The sequence below is a fragment of the Bos mutus genome, chromosome 23 (assembly GCF_027580195.1).
Source record: "Bos mutus isolate GX-2022 chromosome 23, NWIPB_WYAK_1.1, whole genome shotgun sequence".
Lineage (NCBI taxonomy): Eukaryota > Metazoa > Chordata > Mammalia > Artiodactyla > Bovidae > Bos > Bos mutus.
The window spans coordinates 47,356,644-47,378,717 of NC_091639.1; the positions used below are offsets into that span (position 1 = coordinate 47,356,644).

A 22,074-nucleotide genomic window follows, 5' to 3' on the forward strand; every position below is an offset into this window, starting at 1 on the left:
TTGCAGTTTTTAAGTGGTAATTTGGTGATATAGAATTCTATTATTTTTCTGTTGAGCAATCATTACGTGAGTAATAGTTACATAATCACAATAGTAAAAAATGTTTATCAGTTTTCACAATCAATAGCCAGACAAAAAATAGGAGATATTACAACTGCAAGTCATAATGGGAACATGACTAGCCTAACAATATAAAATAATTACACATGATTTGGCTGGTCAAGCAGAGTGGTGTGGTAAGTGGAAGTGCATACATGCACATGGTTTCATCTGCTCAGCCATTGTCTTTGGTTGGTGCATTTAATCCATTTACATTTAAGATACTTATTAATATGTGAACCTATTACCATTTTCTTAATTGTTTTGAGTTTATTTCCTGTAGGTCTTTTCCTTCTCTTGTGTTTCCTTCCTAGAGAAGTTCCTCTAGCATTCATTGTAAAGCTGGTTTGGTAGTGCTGAATTTTCTTAACCTTTGCTTGTCTGGAAACCTTTTGATTTCTTCATCAAATCTGGAGGAGAGTCTTGCTGAGTAGTGTATTGTTGGGCGTAGGTTCTTCCTTTTCATCACTTTAAATATATCATGCCATTCCCTTCTGGCTTGTAGAGTTTCTGTTGGGAAATTAGCTGATAGCCTGATGGGAGTCCCATGTAGTTCTTTGTTGTTTTTCCCTTGTTGCCTTTAATGTTTTATCTATGTCTTTAATTTTTGTCAGTTTCATTTTTATGAGTCTCAGTGTCTTCATCTTGGGTTTATCCTGCCTGGAACTCTCTGTGCTTCCTGGACTTGGTTGACTATTTCTTTCCCATGTTAGGGAAATTTTCTCAGGTCCTTTCTCTTTCTTCTCCTTCTGGGACCCCTATAATGTGAATGTTGGTGCATTTAATGTTGCCCAGAGGAAAGCCTTTGACTGTGTGGAACTGTGGAAAATTCTTCAAGAGAAGGGAATACCAGACCACCTGACCCACCTCCTGAGAAATCTGTATTCAGGTCAAGAAGCAACAATTAGAACTGGACATGGAACAGACTCATGGAATAGACTGGTTCCAAATTGGGAAAGGCTGTATATTGTCACCCTACTTATTTAACTTATATGCAGAATACATCATGCGAAATGCCAGGCTGGATGAAGCACAGCTGGAATCAAGATTGTCAGGAGAAATATCAGTAAATTCAGATATGCAGATGACATCACCCTTATGGCAGAAAACGAAGAGGAACTAAAGAGCCTCTTAACGAAAGTGAAAGAGACTGAAAAAGCTGACTTAAAACTCACCATTCAAAAAATGAAGATCATGGCATCCAGTCACATCACTTCATGGCAAATAGATGGGAAACAATGGAAATAGTGAGAGACTTTATTTTTGGGGGCTCCAAAATCACTGCAGATGGTGACTGCAGCCATGAAATTAAGAGATGCTTGCTTCTTGGAAGAAAAGCTATGACCAACCTAGATAGTATATTAAAAAGCAGAGACATTACCTTGCTGACAAAGCTCTGTCTAGTCAAAGCTATGGTTTTTCCAGTAGTCATGTATGGATGTGAGAGTTGGACCGTAAAGAAGACTGAGCACTGAAGAATTGATTCTTTTGAACTGTGGTGCTGGAGAAGACTCTTGAGAGTCCCTTGGCTTGCAAGGAGATCAAATCAGTCAATCCTAAAGGAAATCAACCCTGAATATTCATTGGCAGGAGTAAGCTGAAGCTCCAGTACTTTGGCTACCTGATGCAAAGAGCTGACTCATTTGAAAAAACCCTGATTCTGGGAAAGATTTAAGGCAGGAGGTGGGGACGACAGAGGATGAGATCATTGGATGGCATCACCAACTCAATGGACATGAGTTTGAGCAAGCTCCGGGAGTTGGTGATGGACAGGGAAGCCTAGTGTGCTGCAGTCCATGGAGCCACAAAGTGTCAGACACAATTGAGCAACTGAACAACAAGAAGAAGAGGTCTCATGGGCATCTTCAGTTTTTTTTCATTCTTTTTTCTATATTCTGTTCTGCAGCAATGATTTTCACCATTTCGTCCTCCAGGTTATTTAGCCATTTTTCTGCCTCAGTTATTCATTGATTCCTTGTAGTGTATTGTTCAACTCTGTTTGTTTGTTCTTTCATTCTTCGAGGCCTTGGTAAAAATTTCTTGGATCTTCTCCATTGTTTTCCTGAGATCCAGGATCATCTTCCCTATCGTTATTCTGATTTCTTTTTCTGGAAGATGGCCTATTTCCACTTCATTTAGTTGTTTTCTGGGGTTTTATCTTGTCCATTCATCTGAGACACAACTTTCTGCTTCTTCATCCTGATTAACTTTCTGTAATGTGGTTTTTGTTCTAGCCATTGTGGGATTGTGGTTCTTCTTGCTTCTTCTTTCTGTCCTCTGATGGCGGAGGCTAAGAGATTTGTGTAAACTTTCTGATGGAGGGACTGGTGGTAGGAAAAACTGGGTCTTGCTCTGGTAGGCAAGGCCTTGCTCAGTCAGTTTAGTTCAGTTCAGTCACTCAGTCGTGTCCGACTCTTTGCGACCCCATTAATGGCAGCACGCCAGGCCTCCCTGTCCATCACCAACTCTCAGAGTTCACTCAGACTCATGTCCATCCAGTCAGTGATGCCATCCAGCCATCTCATCCTCTGTCGTACCCTTCTCCTCCTGCCCCCAATCCCTCCCAGCATCAGAGTCTTTTCCAATGAGTCAGCTCTTCGCATGAGGTGGCCAAAGTACTGGAGTTTCAGCTTTAGCATCATTCCTTCCAAAGAAATCCCATGGCTCATCTCCTTAAGAATGGACTGGTTGGATCTCCTTGCAGTCCAAGGGACTCTCAAGAGTCTTCTCCAACACCACAGTTCAAAAGCATCAATTCTTTGGCGCTCAGCCTTCTTCACAGTCCAACTCTCACATCCATACATGACCACAGGAAAAACCATAGCCTTGACTAGATGGACCTTTGTTGGCAAAGTAATGTCTCTGCTTTCAATATGCTATCTAGGTTGGTCATAACTTTTCTTCTAAGGAGTAAAGTGTCTTTTAATTTCATGGCTGCAGTCACCATCTGCAGTGATTTTAGAGCCCCAGAAAAATAAAGTCTGCCACTGTTTCCACTGTTTCCCCATCTATTTCCCATGATGTGATGGGACCAGATGCCATGATCTTCGCCCTATGCCCGAGGGGCGGTGGCAGGGAGGAGCTACCCCATGCCCAAGGCCAGGCCTTGCTCAGTAAAGCTTTCATCCAATTATGTGCTAATGAGTAGAGTTAGACTCCCTCCCTGTTAGTTGCTTGGACTGAGGTGACTCAGCCCTGTGGTCTGTGGGCTGTATGGTAGGGTTAATGGTGACCTCCAAGAGGGCTTACACCAAGGGAGACCTTCCAGGACTGCTGCTGCCAGTGCCCCGGTCCCTGTGGTAAGCCCCTGCCAACCCACACCTCCACAGGAGACCCTCCAACACTAGCCAGTGGTTTTGGTTCAGTCTCCTCTGGGGTCTCTGCTCCTTTCATCTAGCACTTTGTGTGCACAAGATATTGTTTGTGCCCTCCAAGACTGGAGTCTTTGTTTCCCCCAGTCCTGTGGAAAGTCTATAATCAAATCCCACTTGCCTTCAAGGTCAGATTCCCTGGGGATTCCCACTCCCTTTGTCAGATTCCCGGCTGGGAAGCCTGATATGGGATTCAGAATCTTCATAACACTGGGAAAACTTCTTTGGCATTATTGTTCTCCAGTTTATGGGTCACCCACCTGGTAGGTATAGAATTTGATTTTGTCATGATTGCACCCCTCCTACTATCTTGCTGCAGCTTCTTCTTTGTCTTTGGACATGGGGTATCTTTTGTTAGTGGGTTTCAGCATTCTCCTATAGATGATTGTTCAATTGCTAGCTGTTGTTTTGGTGCTTTCGCTGGAGGAGATGAGCACACATCCTTCTACTCCACCATCTTGAACTGGATTCTCTCACTGCTCTATTCAACATATTATTGAAAACCCTAGCTAAGAAATCTGACAAGATAAAGCAATAAAAGACATCCAAGTTGGAAACGAAGAGGTAAAAATTGTCATTATTGGCAGATGATATAATCTTATGTATCAAAAATTCTATTGACTCATCCAAAAAACTGCTGGAACTTAAAAAAAAGTTATGTAAAGCTGCTGCTGCTACTGCTGCTAAGTTGCTTCAGTCATGTCTGACTCTGTGCGACCCCATACACGGCAGCCCACCAAGCTCCCCCGTCCCTGGGATTCTCCAGGCAAGAACACTGGAGTGGGTTGCCATTTCCTTCTCCATATGTAAAGCTACCAGACATAAAATCAATATACAGGGCTTCCCTTGTGGCTCAGTGGTAAAGAATCTGCCTGCCAATGCAGGAGAAGAAGGTTCAATTCGTGATCCAGGAAGATCCCATATGCTTCTGGGCAACTAAGCCTGTGGGCCACAACTATTAAGCCTGTGCTCTAGAGTCCAGGAGCTGCAACTATTGAAGCCCACATGCCCAAGACCTTGTGCTCTGAAAAAAGAAATGCCATCAAGAGAAGCCACCACAACGAGAAGCCCACCAACTGCAACTAGAGAGTAGTCCCCATTCTCTGCAACTAGAGAAAAACCCATACACCAACGAAGACCCATCACAGCCAAATAAATAAATAAAATTTTTTTAAAAAGAGAAAAGAAAAAGTTAAAAAAATAAAATCAACATACATACAAGAAGGATGGTATTTCATAAAAATAGATACATAGTCCAGTGGAATGCTATAAAGAGCCCAGAAATATACGGTCAACCCCATGTATATGGTCAAGTATTATTTCTTAGAGCCAAGAACAATCAATGGGGAAAGTTTAGTATCTTTAGCAAATTGTGATGAAAAAACTAGATAATCACAGACAGAAAGATGAAATTGAACCTGTATCTTATACCACTCACAAAATCAACTTGAAATGGGTTAACAACTTAAACATAAGGACTGATACTGTAAGATTCTTAGAAGAAAACACAGGTGGTAGGCTTCTTCACTTTGGTCCTGGCAGTGATTGAAATCAAGCTGGAAACAAGATTGCTGGGAGAAATATCAGCAACCTCATACATGCAGATGATATCATTCTAATGGCAGAAAGTGAAGAGGAACTGAAGAACCTCTTGATGAGGTTGAAAGAGGAGAGTGAAAAACTGGCTTTAAGCTCAACATTCAAAAAACTAAGATCATGGCATCCAGTCCCATCACTTCATGGCAAATATATGGGGAAAAAGTGGAAACAGATTTTATTTATTTAAAAATGACAGATTTTATTTTATTGGCCTCCAAAATCACTGCAGATGGTGACTGCAGCCATGAAATTAAGACGATTGCTCCTTGGAAGAAAAGCTATGACAAACCTAGACAGCATATTAAAAAGCAGAGACTTGATTTTGCTGATAAAAGTCCATATTGTAAAGCTATGGTTTTTCCAGTAGTCATATATGAATGTGAAATTTGGACCATAAAGAAGATTGAGCACCTTTGATGCTTTTGAATTGTGGTGTTGGAGAAGACTCCCAAAGAGTCCCTTGGACAGCAGAGATCAAACCAGTCAATCCTAATGAAAATCAACCCTGAATATTCAGTGAAAGGACTGATGCTGAACCTGAAGCTCCAGTAATTTGACCATCTGATGGGAAGAGCCAACTCACTGGAAAAGACCCTGATGCTGGGAAAGATTGAGAGCAGGAAGAGAAGGAGGAGGCAGAGAATGAGATGGTTGGATGGTGTCACAGACTCAATGGACATGAGTTTGAGCAAACTCTCGGAGACAGTGAAGGACAGGGAAGCATGGACAGTGAAGTCCATGGGTCACAAAAAGTTGGACATGACTTAGCAACTGAACCACAACTAGAATGATTGTTTTGGATAGGACACCACTCATGCAACAAAAACAACAAGAAACAAGTTAGACTACATCAAACTAGAAAACTTCTGCATAGCAAAAGAAACAATCAGCAAATCAAACGGCAGTCTACGGCATGGGAGTAACCATGATAAGGGTTTTCCATGTATATGTAAAATACATATAAAGGTATACAACTTAGTAGGAAATAAACAACCCAACTAAAAAGTGAGCAGAGGGACTGAAGAGTCATTTTTCCAAAGAAGGCCTCCAAATTGTCAATAGGTACATGAAAAGGCTCTCAATGTCACTAATCATCAGATAAATGTAATGCAAAACAATAATGAGATAATACCTCATACCTGTTAGAATGGCTGTTACAAAAAAAGATGAGCTAGCAAGAGTTGGCAAGGCTGTGAGAAAAGGGAATGCTTGTGCACTGTTGAGGGGAATGGAAACTGGTGGAGCAACCAGGGAAAACAGTCTCTATACTGCCTATTTAAAAATAAAATCACAAGCCCTGGAACCCTCATTGCTGGTAGAAGGGGACCATGGCACAGCTCATTTTGTGCTGAGATCATACCAAAGGGGACGAGAGTGCTGGGCACAGTGCCCAGATACTCACCCAGTGGGAGACTGTCAGGGGATCTGAGAGCCCACACAGACAGTTGTTTGGAGTGGTCCTCACACCAGAAGGTCATCCTTTCTCCCAGCTCCCAGAGACATAGCTCCATTGGGAGGCACAGGCTTATGCCCTTTGTCTTACACCAGCTATGAGCACCAATCAGATGAACAGGAGGAAGGAAAAGGAGTGTACATAGGTGGGGTCTGCAGTTAGGGTTTCTGGAGTTGGAGGTAGTTGCTGGATGTCTGTCCACTTCCAGTCATGTGTGTATCTGCAAGCATATGTTCATCCATATATTTTTTCACTTAAAAAAAAAATGTAAGGGGCTTCCCTGGTGGTCCAGTGGCTAAGACTCAGAGCTCCTAATGCAGCAGGATCAAGTTTGATCCCTGGTTGGGGAACTAGATCCCACATGCCACAGCTAAAAAGATCCTGCATTAGGAGAGGGTGAGATGAATGGAAAGAGTAACATGGAAACTTACATTACCATATGTAAAATAGACAGCCAACAGGAATTTGCTGTATGGCTCTGGAAACTCAAACAGGGGCTCTGTATCAACTTAAAGGAGTGAGGTGGGGAGGGAAATGGAAGGGAGGTTCAAAAGGGAGAGGATGTATGTATACCTATGGCTGAATCATGTTGAGGTTTGACAGAAAACAACAAAATTCTGTGAAGCAATTATCCTTCAATAAAAAAAAAAAAAAGATCCTGCATGCCACAAGGAAGATTGAAGATACTGTGTGCTGCAACTAAGACCAGGCACACCATATATGTATATATATGTGAATTTTTAAAATGTGAAATACTGAAAGAAATAAAATATAAAACTGCCATACTACACAGCAATCCCATGTTTGTATATAAATAAAAGGGACTAAAAACAGGATATTGAAGAGATCCCTGCACTCTGAAGAGATTACTGTGTCACCAACCATGTTTCTCAGACTCTTGTGCTATGTTGCTTCAGCCATGTAACTGTATGACTCTATGGACTGGAGACCCCGAGGCTCTTCTGTCCATGGGATTCTCCAGGCAAGAACACTGGAGTGGGTTGCCATGCTATCCCCAGGGAATCTTCCCAATCCAGGGATTGAACCTGCATCTCTCCTGCCTTGGCAGGCAGGTTCTTTACCACCAGTGGCACCAGGGAATGCACTCCCATGATTATCCCAGGAAACTCCCAGGTTTCTTGGACTCTTTAATCAACAGGAATTTACAAGAAGCCTGACAAGAAGTTTACACTAGTGTTTACTGGGCCTCCCGCTGCAGCGGGGGGCAGTGAGAACGAGTGGCCGGTGCCCTCGCTCATGCCCATGTTTGTCCAGGTGCAGCACTGCAGCAAAGGATGCCTGTCTCATTCCCCTCTGAGCGACCCCACATTCTTATTCCTAAGGGGTAAGGGGCCACAGGTCTATTCTTCTGAAACTTCTTCCTGCTGGACGGGGCTGCAGACCCTAGCCTATCCTATAGGTGTAGAAGCCCTTCACTGACTGCCAAGAACCGGTAGGGACCTGGGCCACCCTCTGCTGGAATGGGCTGAATTCCTTGAGCCATCATGAAGCTTTCTTGCAACTGTTGGAGCCTAGAAGACACAAGCCTAACCAAAAGGTTAAACAGACAAGGGCCCAAGGAGCAACGATTAAGGGGCCTAGGAAGGGAAGGAACCAGGTTAACTTTGGAGGACTTTCCTGTTGACCAGAGAGTGGAGGTGATGTCGCCCCTGCCAAAACGGTGAAACCAGTCTGTCTGGGCATGTTTTTCCTTGATATTAATGTCTATCTGTCCCATCACATTGGTCCAGGTGCAGCAGGAAGTATTAATTACCATGCAAAGTCCACCTTCTTCTGCCAGAAGGTTGTCACGAGCCAGATCGTTGTCAAGAACTACTTTAGCAAAAGAAACACTAGAGGTCTTAAGTTCTGTTAAGGCTTGCCCTGTGTGTTCTATCACAGAAGCAAGCTGTGTGGTGAGATTGCTCAGTGTTGCCTCGCGATAGGGAAAGACTCCCCTTGGAGCTGCCGGTTCCTATGGCCAATTCTGCCCCACCAACGTCATCCCTCTGGTTTTGGCGGTGAGCCAGAGTGTTTCTGTTATAGATAAAAGCCCCTCTTATCCCTCCAACTCCTAGAGTGCACTCTTTTATGTAGTGGGCATTATTTATGCATTTATAGGCTATAGCTTGGTTGGAAAATGACGGGCTTGGCCATAATTCTACAACATATGGTGGTTTGGATATCCACAGAAGAAAACAAACCCTACAGGGGTACAGACCTGAATTTCTGTCTCACAGTTATTAAGACCGGACAGTTCCTGAAGAACATAACTATTTTTAGTACTTGAACAATTAGGGGACAGCAGAACATTATATCAATAATTAAGCATGTCAAACTCTACAGTGTTTTTAACAAGATGCTTGTGTATGATCCTGCCAGCTCCATAGGCCAGATCACTGTTTGCCTGGAATCCTGCAGATGGGCAGAATTGGACTGACCGGGTGATGGGTGTTTAAGGAGAGGAGGCCATAGTTTAAAACAGGGCACCAGTTGGTAAGGTTATGGGTACAGTTTATCCCTATAAAACAGGCAGGATCTCTGGTGAAATTCTGTTTCAGAGGGTTCTGGGGGCGTGTGGAACAAATGCCTCTTGTGCAGTTTCACAAGTGCCTTGGGCCGGCTGTATGGGTGAGTCAAGTTAAAGCACTGGGATAGTCCCCTAGAAGGTGCAAATGTGACTAGCAGAGGTCGAGGGGCTGGCAGTTGTCTCCCTCGAGGTTGTTAGTCACCACTGGACCCGGCAGGCTCAGGAGAAATGCAGGAAAAAGGCCGGTAGCCAGTTGGGGGTGTTGTATCCAGTATTCTTTTCAACGCTCCCCTTCAGATATGATTCTAGAAATGGTGAGATTTCTTGTCACTATCCTCTAGTTACAGGGACTAGTAAGGGGGGCAGGGTTGATAGGAGGAGCATGTCTGTGTGGGGTGTTTCTCTTACACCCAGCATGGACAGAGGAGCTGCTTCCCTGGTGTGGGTGGCTGAGCACAGCGGTAGAATGCAGGCAAGAGTTACAACAGCAAGAATGTCAAAGAGGAGTCCAACCCAGCACATCATTTTACTTATCTATCGATGTTGTTCAGTTGCTCAGTTGTATCTGACTCTTTGTGACCCCATGGACTGCAGCATGCCAGGCTACCCTGTCCTTCATTATCTCTTGGAGGTTGCTCGAACTCATGTCCATCGAGTTGGTGATGTCATCCAACCATCTCATCCTCTGTGGTGCCTGTCTTTTGAATAGGTCTCTCAGATTTTCCACTGGCTCACAGGTACATTATTCTTCTGTTGTGACTTGTGGTGTTTTTGGAGGTGAAAGCTTTAGTCTGGACAAATGTACCCAATTAGATATGCTTTGCAGTTTGACAAATGGGCCTGACAAAAGACTGTATGGGGACCCTTCTATTTTGACAATAGTTGGTCTTTGGGAGACCCTTCTTTCAAAGTTTTAAGAAGTTTATCTCTGGGTTTATTTTTGAAGGAACTGCTCCTTCCACTGTATATTTGTTGGAACTGGCAGTGCCTTGTGGGTATCACCCTGAGTTGCCTTCTGAACTTGTCCTAGATTAACAGTCCATCACAGGGCCTGGTTTACCTCCTCTTCAGGTAGAATGTCAGTAGGAATAAAAGGTCTCCTGTGGCTCATTTCAAGTGGACTTAGTCTCAGACCACTCTTGGGGGCTACATGGACCCTGAGGAGTCCAGAGTGCATGAGTTTCTTGGCAGAGCTTTGCTAAATGTGAACGTGAACGTGAAGTCGCTCAGTCGTGTCCGACTCTTTGCAAAAATCCATGGGATTTTCCAGGCAATAGTACTGGAGTGGATTGCCATTTCCTTCTCCAAGGGATCTTCCCAACCCAGGGATCGAACCTGGGTCTCCTACATCGTAGACAGACGCTTTACCGTCTGAGCCACCAGGGAAGTCCAGCTTTGCTACCGTTTTCTTTAAAGGATGGTTCATTTTCTCTACTTCTAAGAGGTGTGCAGCTTCTAATCTATCCCTAGGGCCATTATGAGTCCCTCTGTGGTTTTGCCTATAAAAGAGGGTCTGTTATCACTCTGCAGGGACTTTGGAAATCCAAATTGAGAACTTACTTCTTTTACAAGGAGTTACAGGCTTCATTCCCTGGAGAAGGAAATGCCAACCCACTCCAGTATTCTTGCCTGGAGAATCCCATGGACAGAGGAGCCTGGCAGGCTACAGTCCATGGGGTCTCAAGAGTCAGACATAGCAATTAAACCACCACCACAGGCTTCATCAGACTTTTCAGATGGGGTGGGAACGGCTTCAACTCATCCTGTGAAAGTATCAGTGAGCACAAGAAGATATTTATATCCTGATTGTGGGGGCATTTGGGTGAAATCTAACTGGTAGTCTTCCCTTGGGTATGTCCCGTGATTTTGAACTGGCTTGAGTAAAGAAGTGAGGAATTGGGTAAGTCTCCGGGTTATTATGGACACATAAATCACAGGCAAACATTACTTGTTTTTACTGTTCTTTTAAGCTCCTTCGCTGAAAAAGCCTTTTGCACCAAGTCCTACAGTACATCCCTCCCATAGTGGGTGTCATCATGTAAGCTCTTAGTGAGCTTCTGTTGTTGGGCCTCAGAGATTAGAAACTTCAGTTCAGTTCAGTTCAGTCCCTCAGTTGTGTCTGTCTCTTGGCGACCCCATGGACTGCAGTACGCCAGGCTGCCCTGTCCATCACCAACTCCTAGAGCTTGCTCAAACTCATATCCATTGAGTTGGTGATGCCATCCAACCATCTCATCCTCTGTTATCCCCTTCTCCTGCCTTAAATCATTCCCAGCATCAGGGTCTTTTCGAATGAGTCAGTTCTCTGCATCAGGTGGCCAAACCATTGGAGTTTCAGCTTCATCACCAGTTCTTCAAATGAATATTCAGGACTGAGTTCTTTTAGTATGAACAGGTTAGATTTCCTTGCAGTCCAAGGGACCCTCAAAAGTCTTCTCCAACACCACAATTCAAGGCATCAATTCTTCGGCACTCAGCTTTGTTTATAGTCCAACTCTCACATCCATACATGACTACTGGAAAAACCAAAGCTTTGGCAAAGTAACATCTCTGATTTTTAATATGCTGTCTAGGTTGGTCATAACTTTTCTTCCAAGGAGCAAGCGTCTTTTAATTTCATGGCTGCAGTCACCATCTGCAGTGATTTTGGAGCTCAGAAACATAAAGTCAACCACTGTTTCCACTGTTTCCCCATCTATTTGCCATGAAGTGATGGAACTGGATGCCGTGATCTTAGTTTTCTGAATGTTGAGTTTTAAGCCAACTTTTTCACTCTCCTCTTACACTTTCATCAGAGGCTCTTTAGTTCTTCTTCACTTTCTGCCATAGGGTGGTGTCATCTGCATATCTGAGGTTATTGATATTTCTCCTGGCAATCTTGATTCCAGCTTGTGCTTCATCCAGTCCAGCATTTCTCATAATGTACTCTGCATATAAGTTAAATAAGCAGGGTGACAATATACAGCTTTGACGTACTCCTTTTCCTAATTGGAACCAGTCTGTTGTTCCATGTCTAGTTCTAACTGTTGCTTCTTCACCTGCATGCAGGTTTCTGAGGAGGCAGGTCAGGTGGTCTGGTATTTCCTTCTCTTCAAGAATTTTCCACAGTTTGTTGGAATTTTCCACAGTTTGTTTTGTGTGGATCCACACAGTCAAAGGCTTTGGCATAGTCAATAAAGCAGAAATAGATGTTTTTCTGGAACTCTCTTGCTTTTTCGATGATCCAGCAGATGTTGGCTATTTCATCTCTGGTTCCTCTGCCTTTTCTAAAACCAGCTGAACATCTGGAAGTTCATGGTTCACGTATTGCTGAAGCCTGGCTTGAAGAATTTTAAGCATCACTTTACTAGCATGTGAGATGAGTGCCATTTTGTGGTAGTTTGAGCATTTTTTGGCATTGCCTTTCTTTGGGATTGGAATAAAAACTGATCTTTTCCAGTCCTGTGGCCACTGCTGAGTTTTCCAAATTTGCTGGCATATTGAGTGCAACACTTTCACAGCATCATCTTTCAGGATTTGAAATAGCTCAACTGGAATTCCATCATCTCCCCTAACTTTGTTTGTAGTGATGCTTCCTAAGGCCCACTTGACTTCATATTCCAGGATGCCTGGTTCTAGGTGAGTGATCACACCATCGTGATTATCTGGGTCGTGAAGATCTTTTCTATACAGTTCTTCTGTGTATTCTTGCCACCTCTTCTTAATATCTTCTGCTTCTGTTAGGTCCATACCATTTCTGTCCTTTATTGAGCCCATCTTTGCATGAAATGTTCCCTTAGAATCTCTGATTTTCTTGAAGAGATCTCTAGTCTTTCCCATTCTATTGTTTTCCTCTATTTCTTTGCACTGATTAAGGAAGGTTTCTTATCTCTCCTTGCTATTCCTTGGAACTCTGCATTCAAATAGGTATATCTTTCCTTTTCTCCTTTGCTTTTTGTTTCCCTTATTTTCACAGCTATTTGTAAGGCCTCCTCAGACAACCATTTTGCTTTTTTGCATTTCTTTTTCTTCAGAATGGTCTTGATTCCTGTCTCCTGTACAATGTCATGAACTTCTGTCCATAGTTCATCAGGCACTCTGTCTATCAGATCTAGTCACTTAAATCTATTTCTCACTTCCACTGTATAGTCATAAGGGATTTGATTTAGGTCATACCTGAATGGTCTAGTGGTTTTGTCCACTTTCTTCAATTTCAGTCTGAATTTGGCAATAAGAAGTTTATGATCTGAGTCACAGTCAGCTCCCGGTCTTGTTTTTGCTGACTGTATAGAGCTTCTCCATCTTTGGCTGCAAAGAATATAATCAATCTGATTTAAATATTGACCATCTGGTGGTGTCCATGTGTAGAGTCTTCTCTCGTGCTGTTGGAAGAGGGTGTTTGCTATGACCAGGGTGTTCTCTTGGCAGAACTCCATTAGCTTTTGCCCTGCTTCATTCTGTATTCCAAGGCCAAATTTGCCTGTTACTCCCGGTGTTTCTTGACTTCCTATTTTGCATTCCAGTCCCCCATAATGAAAAGGACATCTTTTTTGGGTGTTAGTTCTAGAAGGTCTTGTAGGGCTTCATAGAACTGTTCAATTTTAGCTTCTTCAGCATTAATGGTCGGGGCATAGACTTGGATTACTATGATATTGAATGGCTTGCCTTGGAAACGAACAGGGATCATTCTGTTGTTTTTGAGATTGCATCCAAGTACTGCATTTAGGAGTCTTTTGTTGACTATAATGGCTACTCCATTTCTTCTAAGGGATTCCTGCCTGCAGTAGTAGATATAATGGTCATCTGAGTTTAACTGTTATTTGACCTGAAGCCAAACTATGGTGGAGGTAATGAAGATAATGGTGACCTACTTCAAAAGGCTATGAAGTCTGCTATGATTTTATTAGAAACTTACTCTCCTTTTTAGGCCAGCCTGTGCTTCCCTTTTCATAGCCCCATTTCTCAGCATGTTCTTATTGCTGTGGGGAATACTCGGGGAGGCTAGGGAGTTCAGGGGGCCAATCACCTGAGCCGTAAGTTGTTCAGGTTCCTGCAGTCAAGCTTTCTGTTTTGCAGTTTGATCAGCTTTGCTGTTTTCTTGGCACAAAGGATCCATCCCTCTGATGATCCCTACTGTGGACTACTGCTACCTTGGTTGGGAGCTCCACTCCTTCTGAAAGAACCAGAATCAAATCTTTTCATTTTGGGGGAAACTTCTAGTGGTTAACATTTTACTTTCTTTCCAAATGGCAGCATGAGCTTGTAGCATGTGGAACCTACATTTAGAGTCAGTAAAAGTATGCAGTTTCTTATCCTTCCCTAATTGCAAAGCTCTTCTTTGTGCAATTAGTTCAGCCTTCTGGGCTAGTGTCTGGGGTGGTGGGGCCTAAGCTGCTATGATTTCATCTCAACTAACCTTTGCATACCCTGCCTTTTAGGTTCCCATTTCTATAAAACTGCTCCCATTAGTAAACCATTCGACTCCTGCCTGTCAAGAGGTTCATCTAGAAGATCAGACCTGGTATAGTAAGTTTGGTCTATGGTCTCTATACACTGATGAAATTAGTCTCTACTTTTTGGCTGCTGGACACAGAGTTGCTGAGTTCAGTGTTTCGCACACCTTTAAGGTACTGTCAGAGATGTCCATTAGGCTGGCCTAATATCTTTTTAACTTTTCTCCTGTCAACCAATGATGTCCTTTGACCTCCAGCCCAGATTGTACCCGATGAGAGGTTAACACAACTAAGCATCATCCCAGGGTGAACTTAGAGGCCTTATTAACCAACAGGTCTGTGGCTGCTACTGCCCACAGGCAGCTTGGCCATCCCAAGGCTACTGAGTCCAGTTGTTCTGAAAATTAAGTCACTGGCCTCTGATTGGTCCCAGCTTTTTGGTCAGGTTTCCAAGCACTGTCCCTGACTTCTTATGAACATATAGGGTAAAGAGCTTTCCAAATTTGGAAACCCCAATGCTGGGGCCCTACTCAACTCAGGCTCTAGAGTTTCAAATGTCCACTGGTGGTCTTATTCCACTGAAGGAGTTCCCTTTCTCCTCCCTTTAAAACCTCATAGGCCGTAAGATCATAATTTGGAATCCAGATGTGACAGAGTCCAGCCATTTTGAGAAGGCCTCGGGGTTGCCTCTTTGTGCTTGAAGACAGTAATGCACTACTTGCTGTTTTTTGATCTATGGCCAGGGCTTGTGCTTATGGGGGTCAAAACAAATCTTTTTTTTTTTTTTAATTTTATTTTTAAACTTTACAATATTGTATTGGTTTTGCCAAATATCAAAATGAATCTGCCACAGGTATACACGTGTTCCCCATCCTGAACCCTCCTCCCTCCTCCCTCCCCATACCATCCCTCTGGGTCGTCCCAGTTCACCCGCCCAAAACAAATCTTAAATACTGAACCTTTTGCTGTGAGATCTGAGCATTGATTTGGGGAGATTTTATGTACCATTCTTGTCAAAAAATTTAGGACTTTAACAATATGTTGATCTGAATCTTGTGTTGTCTCACTGCTTATCAATAAATCATAAAAATATTGTAGATGAGTCCCTTCTCAAGGCTCAGCTCCCTTGATATTGCTTTTCCAGCAAGATGGGGGCTGTCTTCAAAGCCCTGTAGAATCACTGTTCAGGTATATTGGGTCACCTCCAGGGTGCCAGGGTCCCTCCATTCAAAGGCAAAGAAATTTGCACAATCCATTATCAAAATCAGCATTCCAGGAAAACAAAGTTTTCTTAGGAGAGAGAGAAACCAAGTCTAGTCTTGCACCAATCTACACTTAAAATCCATTTACCTAAATAAATTTAATCTAGTCTTAGAAAGTTCTGACCATATACAAAACTCTTTTCCCAACGTTCCTTTTTCATAAACCTCCCACAGCTTTCTGCATCCATATTATCCTGTCCTTCACTTTTTTTTTTATCCAGAAACAACCAGCTCTAGGATACCCTCCTCTTTTCCCCTCATACCTTCCCATTCCTCATACCTTCTTCTACCAAAAACATACTTTCAATTTTCCTTGTATACTGAAATATTTCCCTTATAATTGTTAACCTTAAAGTCCTAATCTCTAGCAAAAACTAAGAAACAAGTAAATGTTTGTCATACTAGCATTTTCTGACTGGAATATCCCATAATCTCCAGAAACATATATTTTTCCAAGAACAATTTCTTTCCTCAATGTTTATATATATATATATATAAACATTTCCTTTATATATATATATATATATATAAACATTTCCTTTATATATATATAATATATATATATATTTTTCTTTATATATATATATAAACATATATATATAGAGAGAGAGACATTTCCTCAATGTGTATATAATGTAATATAGGACATATGTTTAATAAATCAAAGTATCTTTAGTTTCTCTCTTGCAAGGAGACAAAACAAATAAATTTTGACCTGTTTAGCAATTAATGTTCCAATATTTTATCTTACTTGAAATGGCTTGGATATTCAATGAGTTCCCATCTTTAACTTTAATTTCAAATTACCAAAATCTGGAGGGACTATTTTAGGTGGGCATTTCCAAAATCAAATTATTCCTATAGAGTTTACCAAAAGTCCTTATCTCTGTTACATTTCCTTAAAAGTTTCATCATATCAGGTGATTTTCCTTGTTGACAAATTTTATGGCAGAAACAATATGCACTTATTGATGTCAAGTAACTCAGTACAATAAAAAATATTATATTTAATGCTGATGACTCTAAAGACAACTCTGTGTTAATTAAATCCATAAGCTTAAGCTAGCTCTAATGCCAGATATTAATTTATTACTGAGTATTTCCCAGATCACATTAATCTGAAATGTACCCTGGTGAGTTTATTTTATATTTCTGGAAATGTATACACATGCTTAATGTCCTTTAAGCCAATTAAATACAGCCCATTTACAAGTTAAATTTTATGTAAAACCAGAACCAGAGATAACATAGTTTTCCTGATTGAATTTTAAAAGTCTGAGAGACTACAGATGGATAAAATAGTTCCTGAGAGCCCAAGCAAGACACTTATATTGTAAAGGTGGGGAGAGAAATGCAAGCTCCTCTTCTAGGTTGTGCTTTTATTTCAAGATTTACATGCTGCACCGTGCCCACAATGTGGCAGAGACTTGCAGGGGTATTTGGACTGACATAAATACCTATAAATAAATAAACTATAAGTAAAACAAAGATTCTTTTGAATTCACTGATTGAGACTCAACATGTGACCAATGACAGAATCTTAAAGACACAAGCAAGAAACAAAGAGATGGTCTCACTGTGAGGTAGTCTCTAGAGGACTTTGTCCAGTCCATTGTCTTGCAGCCATCTGCAAGCTGGAGTTGGGAACAAGGCAGAAAAGATTGGGTGAGGGGAAGTTGTGAAAAGGGTGACCCCACAGAGAGTCTCCAGGATGAAAAGGGACAAGAGTGTAGGTGTGAGGACCGAGGGAGTGAAGTAGGGAGAAGGGACAAAAAGACTAAAAAAAGAGAGTTTGCTGTTTCAAGCCAACCCCCTTGGGTGTCTATTCACCAAGGGACCAGGAAATCCTGCATTTGCAACAACATGGATGGACATGAAGACATTATGCTAAGTAAAATAAGCCAGACAGAGAAAGATAAAGCCTGCATGGTATCACTTTCAGAGGCTGGATTAAAGGAAATAGGGAGGGGTGGGTAGAAGGCTTTTGTTGTTGTCCAGTCACTCAGTCATGTCTTAATTCTGTGACCCCATGAACTACAGACATTCAGTTATAAGATGAAGGAGGTCTGAGGATGTGATGCAAAGCACACTGACTATATTTGATAATACTGTTATATAAATAAATTTATTAAAAGTATACAACAAATAAATTTACCAAAAAAGTATATATGTATGTATAGTGATGGATGTTAACAAATTAATTAGAAGGGAAAGACTTTAAAAACATAAATGGATATCAGATCACCACAATGTACACTTTAAATATCTTACAATTTTGTTTATAAATTATACCTCAATAAAGTTGAAAAGTAATAAAATATGAGAGAAACTGTAGCAGGGGCAAAGCTAGGTCTTTGTGAGGACTGGCCTTTTTCTGGCTTATTTTATTCAAAGGCATAGCTTTTGAGGAGTCTAAAATTAGAGTACTGGGTAATTAAGAGCACCCTTTACCTTGCTGGGCTTTGAAAAGTTGACTAATTTCTTCAAGTTTGTGTGGGACTTTCCCAGTTTTTGCAACAAATATCCTGTATCCTTAGAAACCCCTCAGTCCTAAGAGAAATTGGGCAGTGGGTTCAAGCCTTAAACTCAAACTTCTACTCATGAGATGGCTGAAAAATCTTGCCGCTCTGTCTTAACTGGTCATCATGAGTCAGTAAATGCCAGCACCGCTAAAGGGATACCTAGTGTCCCCAGAGACACCCAGATCATTTCCATGGTCAGATTTTAAAATTTGCTTTTACTTTGCCTGCCATAGTCTTTTACTAAATCTTTCAGAAACTATCATTGTTCAGGGCTCAGCTCAAATATCTTTTCCAAAAGTGACCTATGTAAAGTGGCCATATTCTCAGGGCTCATTGTCTAAGAGATCTATGACATGGTCTTTATGGCTGTCATTTGTGTCTCAAATTATCCTTTGGTTACATGCTTTCTGTCTGACTGACCCTAATCTAAGTGTATGTTCAGTGGTACGAATTCTTAAGAGCACAAACTTGGACCACCTTGTTTGCTTCCACACAAAGAGGGCTTCCCTGGTGGCTCAGACAGTAAAGGATCCACCCACAATGCGGGGCACCTGGGTTCGATCCCTGGGTTGGGACGATCCCCTGGAGGAGGGCATGGCAACCCACTCCAGTATTCTTGCCTGGAGAATCCCCATGGACAGAGGAGCCTGGCAGGCCCCAGCCCATGGCGTCGCAGAGTTGGACATGACTGACTAAGCACACACACACAGACCATCTAGAACGTCTCCTGCAATTCCTAGGTCCTAAAGAAACACCTGTTGAATGTGTAAATAAATGGATGGATATTTCCCTCTGACTTGTGTTTTCAAAGTTTCTCAAGACCTTAAGACTGCCTCACTGAAAGTTCAGTTCAATTCAGTCTCTCAGTCCTGTCCAACTCTTTGTGACCCCATGGACTGCAGCACGCCAGGCTTCCCTGTCCATCACGAACTCCTGGAGCACGCTCAAACTCATGTCCATCGAGTCAGTGATGCCATCCAACCATTTCATTCTCTGTCATCCCCTTTTCCTCCTGCCTTCAATCTTTCCCAGCATCAATGTCTTTTCAAATGAGTCAGTTCTTCACATCAGGTGGCCAAACCATTGGAGTTTCAGCTTTAGCATCAGTCCTTCCAATGAATATTCAGGACTGATTTCCTGTAGGATTGACTGGTTGGATCTCCTTGCAGAGCAAGGCACTTTGAAGAGTCTTCTCCAACACCACAGCTCAAAAGTATCAATTCTTTGGCTCTCAGCTTTCTTTATAGTCCAGCTCTCACATCCATACATGACTACTGGAAAAAACATAGCTTTGACTAGACTAACCTTTGTTGGCAAGGTAATGTCTCTGCTTATTAACATGCTGTCTAGGTTGGTCACAGCTTTTCTTCCAAGGAACAAGCATCTTTTAATTTCATGGCTGCAATCACTATCTGCAGTGATTTTGGAGCCCCCCAAAAATAAAGTCTGTCACTGTTTAAATTTTTTCTATTTGCCATGTAGTGATGGGACCAGATGCCATGATCTTAGTTTTATGAATATTGAGCTTTAAGCCAACTTCTACACACTCTGCTTTCACTTTCATCAAGAGGCTCTTTAGTTCTTCTTCACTTTCTGCCATATGGGTGGTGTCATCTGCATATCTGAGGTTATTGATATTTCTCCCAGCAATCTGGATTCCAGCTTGTGCTTCTTGCAACCTGGCATTTCTCATGATGTACTATGCATATAACTTAAATAAGCAGGGTGACAATATACAGCCTTGATGTACTCCTTTTCCTATTTGGAACCAGTCTGTTGTTCCATGTCCAGTTCTAACGGTTGCTTCCTGACCTGCATACAGATTTCTCAGGAGGCAGGTCAGGTGGTCTGGTATTCCCATCGCTTGAAGAATTTTCCACAGTTTATTGTGATCCACACAGTCAAAGGCTTTGGCATAGTCAATAAAGCAAAAGTAGATGTTTTCTGGAACTCTCTTGCTTTTTCAATGATCCAATGGATGTTGGCAATTTGATCTCTGGTTCCTCTGCCTTTTCTAAATCCAGCCTGAACATCTGGAAGTTCATGGTTCGTGTACTGTTGAAGCCTGGCTTGGAGGATTTTGAGGATTACTTTGCTAGTGGGTGAGGTAAGTGCAATTATGCAGTAATTTGAACCTTCTTAGGCATTGCTTTTCTTTGGGATTGGAATGAAAACTCACCTTTTCCAGTCCTGTGACCACTGATGAGTTTTCCAAATTTGCTGGCATATTGAGTACAACACTTTCACAGCATCATCTTTTGGGATTTGAAATAGCTCAACTAGAATTCCGTCACCTCCACTAGCTTTGTTCATAGTGATGCTTCCTAAGACCCACTTGACTTTACATTCCAGGATGTCTGGCTCTAGGTGAGTGATCACAGCATTGTGATTATCTGGGTCGTGAAGATCTTTTCTGCACAGTTCTTCTGTGTATTCTTGCCACCTCTTAATATCTTCTGCTTCTGTTAGGTCCATACCATTTCTGTCCTTTATTGAGCCCATCTTTGCATGAAATGTTCCCTTGGTATGTCTAATTTTCTTGAAGAGGTCTCTAATCTTTCCTATTGTTTTCCTCTATTTTTTAAAATTGATCACTGAGGAAGGCCTTCTTCTCTCTCCTTGCTATTCTTTGGAACTCTGCATTCAAATGGGTATATTTTTCCTTTTCTCTTTTGCCTTTAGCTTATTTTCTCAGCTACATTGGAAGTTATGCCTTAGCAAATAACTCCCACCTTCAATTTGGGTTTCCTTCTCCAGTGGACTGAAACTGAGTCATTTAATGAGACTACTTGTCCAACTGGTTTTTCACAGGTAAACCAGGGAGCACAAGATAAGACCCTGAAGTTTATCTTAGAATAATTTAAATTCACTATGAAACTCACAGCTCAACTGCCCATGAACATCTTCATATGTCCTTCAGAAAGTCATGCAGGAGTGGCTTTATGTTAATGATCAGTCTGTCAAAGCAAAATGCAAATGATTATTCATCCCTCTGGTGAGTGTGTGAGCTAGTGCTCTGGACTGTTGATGAGCTCAGAGGAAGAGGTCAGGTACCAGGGAATCACACTGGGGCAGACTCTCATCAGCGCATTATCCCTGAGTGCTCTCAGCAGTCAAGGAGGCGCTAAAGGAAAAATAAAACCAAAACTGGAGGCTGGTTTAAGGAGAATGATTATGCTGTGATTGTGATGTTTCTTATGAAGGGCACCCTTGACAATCAATATTAAGATGTGATTCATAAAATACAATTTAGGGATACTTTTTTTCTGTAAATTGGAGAGTATTTTACTTGTAGATCTGTGGTACAGGGAACTGAAAGAAGGCAAAACATTTTTTTGAGTGCTTATATAAGTCAGGTTAATAAAGTAAAATATATTAATATACACGTAATTATATGAAGACAACAATAATAGCTGTCATTAACTGGGTAAACCAGAATTCTTGGATCCATCTTCAACGCTGTTCTTCCTCTCACACCGTATACTCAATCATTCTGCAAGTCCTCTTGCCTCTGTCATCAAAATACATCCATAATGTGATCATTTCCCATCATCTCTACTGTTCCCATCCTGTTCCAAGGTCTCATCCACTCTTGCCTGAATTATTGCAATGAACTTTAACTGCTGCTGCTGCTGCTAAATCGCTTCAGTCATGTCCGACTCTGTGCGACCCCATAGACGGCAGCCCATCAGGCTCCCCCGCCCCTGGGATTCTCCAGGCAAGAACACTGGAGTGGGTTGCCATTTCCTTTCCAATGCATGAAAGTGAAAAGTGAAAGTGAAGTCGCTCAGTCGTGTCCAACTCAT

The 22,074-nt window shown here is 42.0% G+C and overlaps 1 non-coding gene across 1 annotated transcript; it reads right to left on the bottom strand.

The window, feature by feature from the left end:
* Window positions 1–10,366: 10,366 nt before the first annotated feature.
* On the bottom strand, window positions 10,367–10,438 carry TRNAR-ACG (transfer RNA arginine (anticodon ACG)). The gene has a single exon. It is a non-coding gene; the product is annotated as a tRNA-Arg (tRNA).
* Window positions 10,439–22,074: the final 11,636 nt, after the last annotated feature.